Below are 8,413 nucleotides of genomic sequence, written 5' to 3'. Positions count from 1 at the left end.
CACCTTAATTAAATTTTTTCTCGAAATTACTTGACAAAATAATTCTACATAAATTTATAACTTTATTTGCCTCAAATTGTATAATTAAATATAATACAATCAAAAATTTATATTTAAAATATATAATATATTAAATCATCCTTAGAATTTGAATAAATTTTGACTTTTGTTTTCGCCTAGGGGAATAAAAGTATAGAACTTCTGTGTTCCAGAATTTATTTTTGCTCTCAAAAACCTGCTTTCAAGATGATTTTCTTTTTAAATATATTAATTATTTCTCATAAATATATAATTCACCCCATGGATATTATTTATTGTATGGTTAAATAAATCTATTGTTGTCAATATTTGATGTTCATATGGGCTTTGCAAGCTTGCTCGAGCTGCTAACCATTTAGTAACGCCTCCTAAACTATTGCAGGGACTTTTACCATTTGGGGTTTCAAAAATGTCACTCACCCTTTATCCCAAAATCATTTTCATGATTGTAAAGATTAATGAAATCTTTTTTATTTTTTATAGGGTTGCTGCTCCATCAGAAAAATAATAAATTTTAGCCACTCTATCAAATCTTTATTTCAAGAAGAGGATCAATTTTATTTGAAATAAATAAAATTCACATGCGTTGTGCTTTAAATAATCTGATATAACCACTAATTATACATGTTTTATTATGTTGTCCTCATGGTTATAAATAATAAAATTTGGAAGTTATTGGTCCAATTAAATCCTTGTGCATGGTCCTGCACTACAAATGCTTAGTTTTCTGAAAAATCCGCAATATCCAAGAATTCTCCAAAATTTAAATTAGATTTTAAAAAGTTTCAAATTAATAATTATCGCGAAGCTATAAACATATGAGGAACCAAATTGTTTAATCTTTCAATTAAATAATCTACAAATTCGTCTGCTGATTATAAGTGTTTCGAGGTTAGTTCGATCAACTAATGGTATATAATCTATAGAATTTGCGTCAAATAATATACTTTGTTTTAATTTTGAAGAAACGGGGCAAAATTTATTGTTGAATTTTAAATTTAGTAGATTATTTCATGCTAAATAAAATATTTAACAGATTTGGCAAAGTAATTTAGAGACAAAATTTAACTAGTGTTAAATAAAGCACATAATTTCAGCCACCTTTCAAAAATTTTGATAAAAATAAAAAACAAGTAAGGGCCTATCATTTAAATATAATTTTTAAATAAATATTTTTTCATAACTACTCATTAAATTTAAATATGCTGATATTTTTGCTAAATTTGATCAATTTTAGCTATATAAAGAGTCATAACTCCTAAACCCACGTTTATCCCAGTCTAGGATTTTGTACAAATATTAAGCAGTGTGATATCTATCTTCAGGAAAAAAAACTTGAAAATAAATATGTGATGAAATCAATTTTTATTATAAATTTAACAACTTTTTACCTTTTGTACCGCAGTATATATATATTTTACAAAACAAACAATTAATCGTCGTACACAATTAATAATATATATATTTAAAATTCATCATATATTTAATTGCCTTTGAGGCTAATTGTTTCTATTACATCTATTCTCTCCTTTTTTGAGCTCTCGATTTGAAACGGTATAAATTGTTTTCTTATCCGTTTTGGATAACGGCTGCTTGTACTTTCGTTCTCTACCACCGTTTGCTCATTACTGTCGATTTTCATCTAATCATTTATGATGGTCTCTTTGTTTATTGAGTCTTGTATTGGGTCAATGTCTTTGGTCACCAATTCGTGTATAGGATCAATGTCTTTAGTCATTGAGTTTTGTATGGGCTCATTTTCATTCATTTGTGGTGTAGTTTGCATCGTTTCTTCTTCTCTTCCCTCCTCTCAATTTTTTAATTCTGAGTTGTCGAACCTATGTTTTAACTGATTAATATGTCTTCTCCATACCCCTAATTTAGTTTCAACTAAAAACGTCATTGGTCCTGTTCTTTTAACGATGATACCTGGTATCCAATTATCTTTTTTAAAATCCTTTGCATATATTTTTTCATTTATATTAAAAAAACCTGGTAACTGAGGTATATATGGATGAGGATAAACTGGTTTTATTAATTGTAAAGGTCCTATGGGTTGAAATTTAAGCATAATTGAACTTGGTGATTGTTTTGTGGTTATTTGTGGCGTATTTCGATAATTAAACAAAAAATCTTGTATTTTATTATAATCATTATGTTTTTTTAAAAATTTTTTAAAAGTTTGTACTAATCGCTCCGCTTCTCCGTTGGTTCTAGGGTGGTATGGGGCACTATATACATTTTTAATTGATAATTGTTTGCAAAATAAACTAAATTCTCTACTTTGAAATGGGGGGCCATTATCCGTAACAATCGTATTGGGGTAACCGAAAATAGCAAAAAGTCTTAACAACAATTTTCTTACTTCAGTAAAATTATTCGTCGTCATTTTTTGTATTTCAGGCCATTTACTAAAACTATCTATTATTACTAGGTATATATCTCCGTTAATTGGTCCGGCAAAATCTAAATGAATTCTTCCCCATGGTTTATTTGCGGAGGGCCATTTCCCTATGATCGTTTTATTGCCAGGATTATTTTGTTGACATAATTCACAATTCTTATTGTGTAATTCGATATCTTCGTTAATATTCGGCCACCAAACGTTCTCTTGTGCCAATAATTTTGTTTTAGTATAACCCTGATGCCCCATATGTAAAAAAGACAAAATATTTACTTGTAATTTTTTTGGAATTATGGTTCTTAAGCCCCATAATATACACCCTGCCTCCATCGTGAGTTCATTTCGGCGCTGGAAAAACGGTTTAAGATTTTCCTCTATCATCTTTGGCCATCCAGTTGTAAGGTAACGTGAAACCTTTGATAAAACCGGGTCATTTCTTGTGTGTGCTTTTATATCTAACGCTGAAATAAATTGTGGAGCATCCGATACTATTAAATTAATATCTAACTCTTCCCAAGTAGATGGTTTACCGTCAATTGGAAACCGGGAAAGCATATCCGCATTACTATTTTTTTTCGTCCCTCGAAGTTGCAATTCATAATCATAATTTGCTAGTAGTAATGACCATCTTACTAATCTTGATGACATATCTGTTATTCTTTTATGTGGATTAAGTAACGATATTAGGGGTTTATGGTCAGTAATGATAATGAAATGTCTGCCAATTAAATATTTTAATCCAAATATAATTGCTAAAGCCTCACGCTCTATCTGACTGTAATTTCCTTCGGCAGCATTTACTGTTCGAGACGCGTATCCAATCGATTTTTCCTCGTTATTAATGATATGAGATATAACTGATCCTATTCCATGTTGAGACGGATCAGCAGCTAGAATTATCGGTTTTTCCGGATTATAATGTGTTAAAATTGGTGCTTCTGATATTAATTTTTTAAATTTATTAATCACAATTGTTTCATTATTTGTCCATTTCCATGGCACATCTTTCCTTAAAAGCCTATATAATGGAGCGGCAATAGTCGAAAAATTGTTTATAAATTTTTGATAATATTTATTATACCGATAAAAGCTTGTAATTCTTTGACGTTTTTTGGTAATGGTGCGTCTAAAATTGCATTGACATTCTTATTTGTTGTCGTAATTCCCTCTTCGCTAACGGTATGACCTAAGAATTCAATCTTTTCTTTAAAAAAATCACATTTTTTTAGATTTAATTTCATACCGTTTATTTCTAACGTCTGTAATACATTTATCAAATTTTTCTTATGACTCTCAATTGATTCCCCCGTAATTATTATATCGTCCAAATATACCGCTACTCCAGGTAATCCCTTTAATAATGAATCCATTGCTTGTTGAAAAATCGCTGGCGCTGAGGCTACCCCAAACGGAAGTCGTGTGAAACGATACAATCCACTAGGCGTGTTGATTACTAACAGCTTTTTTGCCTCCTCATCTAGCTCTATTTGAAAATACGCTTCGGATAAATCTAATACTGTATATTTACACCCATTACCTAGTGTGGCTAATAATTCATTAATTCTGGGTAAAGGATATTTATCTATCAAAATATTTGCATTAACCGTTTGTCTGAAATCACCGCAAATTCGTAAAGATCCATCTTTCTTCAATACGGGTACAATCGGAGAAGCGATATTTGAGTATTTTAGTCTTTCTAAAACTCCCATGGATTCCAGTCGTTGTAATTCCGTTTCGAGTTTTGCCTTCCACGCAAATGGTATCGGTCTACTTTTCATACATTGAAACTGTGGGTTAGATTTTACCGCTAAACTGGCCTTAAAACCTCTTAGTAAACCTAATTTTTTAGTGAATAATAAGGAAAATTTATGTACAATATTATCCTCCCAAACCTCATTAACTATATTACATTGATTTATTTTTATTAATTTTAATTTGTTTATTAGGTTTCTACCTATCAAGTTAATCCCATTGTTTACAATAATAAATTCATGATATATAACTTTATTCATATAATTAACGGGTAATATACACTTACCTTTAATATTGATCATTACATTATTATAAGATTTTAAAATAATATCCGTTTTTGTTACTGGTATTTTTAAACGGTAAACGTCTTCTATATTCAAAATGGAGACTGCCGATCCTGTGTCAATTAAAAATTTAATATAAATTTTATCTATCAATAATTTCACCTCAAATTTTTCTCGAGACTCCTCTGGAAATTCCCAATCCTCAAAACTTTCTCGCTCATTTTCTGGAACATCTATCGTTCGAATATATTCTTTTTTTCCACGATTCCTTCTGCATACTTTTTGTAAATGTCCTTTTATCCCACAATTATGGCAGATGGCATTCAAATTAGGGCACTTAGGTTTTATGTGATCTCCTAATCCGCAACAATAGCACATAATTTTTGGTACTGGTTTGTACTTGTCATACTGCTCCCTTGTTACTGTTTTTGAGATTTTATTTATCTCCTTCCCTGCAGATAATTTTTCATACGACATCATTTCTGTAGTCTCCATTGCGGTCGCGATTTGTATTGCACTTTCCCATGTCAAGTCCTGCGTGTTAATTAATTTCATTAATATTTTTCCATTATTAATTCCTGACACTAATTTGTCCCGCAATACTGTATTATACATATCTTTAAATTCACACGTCTTTGCCTTTATCTTTAATTTATTAATATACTCTACGATGGTTTCATCTTTTTCTTGTTCCATTTTAAAAAAATAATATCTTTCTAATAGGAAGTTTGTCTTCTTCATATAATAATTTTTTAAAAGTTTAATTATGTCATCATATGATATTTCCTCTAATGTCTTTGGCAAACACAAATTAAATAATTTAGAATAAACCTCTAATCCAATATTCGCTAATAAAAATGATTTTTTATCTTCTATTTTTGCGATTTTAAATATGAATTCCATTTTTAATAAATAAACTTCCATATTGCACTCCTTTATATTATATTTCTCCATTTGAAACGACTGCGCCATTGTGATGAAATCAATTTTTATTATAAATTTAACAACTTTTTACCTTTTGTACCGCAGTATATATATATTTTACAAAACAAACAATTAATCGTCGTACACAATTAATAATATATATATTTAAAATTCATCATATATTTAATTGCCTTTGAGGCTAATTGTTTCTATTACAAAATATACCTTTTTTCTATGGCCATTTCCGGTTTTATACATCCGGTTTCCGATATTAATCAGATTTCTATTATATTTATTTTTATGTCATATTAAAGAAATCTTATTAAGCTACATATAAAATTTAAATTATTTCACTAACATAATTATTTATCGAGATATTTGAAAATTACTGCATTTTCCGCGCTTTAAACGCCCATATCTTAGCGGATAAACAGTGTTGAAAGGAAAAATTTCATTTTTTTCTTAGTTATAGTATATAATATCAGTATGTAAAATTTAAAAAAAATTGAAAGGGGTCGGGTTGATACCTTGGTTGATTTGATATGGAATTCACCCTATTTTGATTATTTAAAAAAGAAAGAATATTTATTAAAGCATTAGGAAAACGAAGTAATTTTTTAAAAAATTTTATAGTGGATTAAAAAAATCTGAAAGTTCCTCCCCAATCGAGTCTGAGATAATATCTGTGATATCGGACATGGACAAGTCCAAAGTCTAATAGATTGCATGCATAATTCTAATTATAACTTTACAATACTTAATCCAAATTAAATGGCGATGTTTTCCAAAAATGTTACATTTACAATAAAAAAAATGTAAGATAATACCATTTTACCTCGTAAACGTTTGAGAAATTGATTTCCTTTGATATTTTATAAAGCAAAATGTTATATATGTTAGTGTCGTGTTATTCTTTCAACTTAAAATCATTTTTTAAGCGCGTTTTTTAAAATTTAAAAATCTGATTTTACCGGAAATGTAGGCCATCGTTTGGAATACCTACCCTATGAATTTCAGACAATTTTTCCATGAACTTTTACAATTAATATGCTTTATATTAATTTTTCCTTATATCATTTATATAAATTATAAATGACTCAAAGGTTTTACAGCAAAATTGTCTACAATTCATAGATAGGTATTCCAAATATGATAGACTATATTTCAGGTAAAGTCCAATTTTTTAAAAACGCGCTCAAAAAAATGATTTATTGTAAAAACAACACATTGCCGGAAAAAACACATTGACTCTAACATATTTAACAACATTTAGTCAATAACATGGTGTTTTTATCAATTTTTTTTAGTTATCGTGCGCCTATATGTGTAACCATTTTATATAAATATAAAAATTATATTAAGATGTTGATCCTGTCTCTAATATAATTTTTTTTAAAAATAATCTTATTTTCTCCTCTATCCACATCATTATGACTAGATTGCTAATTGATCAGTTTTTATTTATTTCTCATATATAATTAAAAATTTATTGGCATGCAATTTTAATTATTATAATTTTGGTGATTTAATAATTATAATTTATAAACGCGATTACATAATAAGATACATTTATTATATCACAGAATAAGAAGCCATTTTCAAGATTAATCTGTGAGATTATAATTCTCACAATAAAATTAGTCAATATACTAAATTTTAACACTGAGAGCAAATGGATAACTTTATATATAATTATAGTAATTTTTCTGATCAAACAATATCTAACAACAAAACATTATTAATTGCGCTTGTGAATCTACCTATATCAAATACCGGTAACTTTCTATACCCATTGTTTATGATATTAGCAACTCCAGTTGGGTTGATTGGGAATACATTCTTGATATATGCTCTAAATTCAAAAAAGCTAAATATCCTATCACTACGTGAATCTTATAAAAAAGAAAGCCGATATTATTTAACATGGATATGCATAATATCTTTGATACTTTGCCTGATTTTTCTATTTTGGCCTTACTACTTACTTAAATATCCAGGTAGATGTCTCAAAGAAGAAAATAGATGGTTAATTATAATATGGTTGACTAAATTTGAAGCCATATTTGAGCAATCATTATTTGGTATCTCCAACTTTATATTATTGATGATGAATATGGATACGTTAATAGCTATCAAATATCCAATATTTTATAGAAATTATTTAAATAAAAAGAGTTCCATAGTAGAAATAACGTTATCATCGATAGTTCTATTTAACCTAATTTTGACCCTTCCACTTTTCGTTAAATTTAAAATTTTTCCAGCTTTGCCAGATGTTTTAACAAGCAAAGGAGTTCAAATTCCTTTTAAGACTATAAATAATGTTAATCGCGTAACATTTTACAAAATTTATGATCCGCTGGTTGTTGTCCTTACTTTTGTTATTCCTTACACGTTCATATTAATTTTCAATGGTTTAACGTGGTACATTATGTTTCAGGGTTACAAAAGATGTAAAAAAATTAAAATTAGATCAATGCGCACCCAAATAAATCAGGTAAATCCTATTTCTAATGATAATTTGAGGGGTACTAATTGGCTCAAAAACTATTTAGCACACCCATTCAGCCAAGCTTCCGGCATTAATTGCCGAATTGAATCTGGATTTAACAACACCTCTAGAATTTTAACTATTATGGAGTATAGGTCTAATTCTATCGCCCCTGACATAAATACTTTAAAATATCTCAAAAAGTTAAAGTCTTATAGGTTGACAAATTTTATAATAACATCCGGTATACTCAGTACGCTTACCTTTATATTTTCAATCCCATGGGTGATTTTCGTGTTCGCTAAAAACTCTTATTGGAAAACGGGCTTCGATTGCAAATCGGATTTTGAAATGATTGCATACTGTTTCATGATAACGAAATATTACGTGTTTCCTTTTCTAATAATTTTGGGAAATAGGGCTAATCGCAAAAAAATTTACACATTGTCAAGTCTTTACATAAAAAATTTGAAACGATTGTTTAATAGGCTCGCATTAAAAATTTTCCAAAAAAGAAAT

Source organism: Gordionus sp. m RMFG-2023, chromosome 3 (assembly GCF_954871325.1).
Source record: "Gordionus sp. m RMFG-2023 chromosome 3, tfGorSpeb1-WG-v2, whole genome shotgun sequence".
In the NCBI taxonomy this organism is placed as follows: domain Eukaryota; kingdom Metazoa; phylum Nematomorpha; class Gordioida; order Chordodea; family Parachordodidae; genus Gordionus; species Gordionus sp. m RMFG-2023.
Note: the sequence above shows the minus strand (reverse complement) of the source record.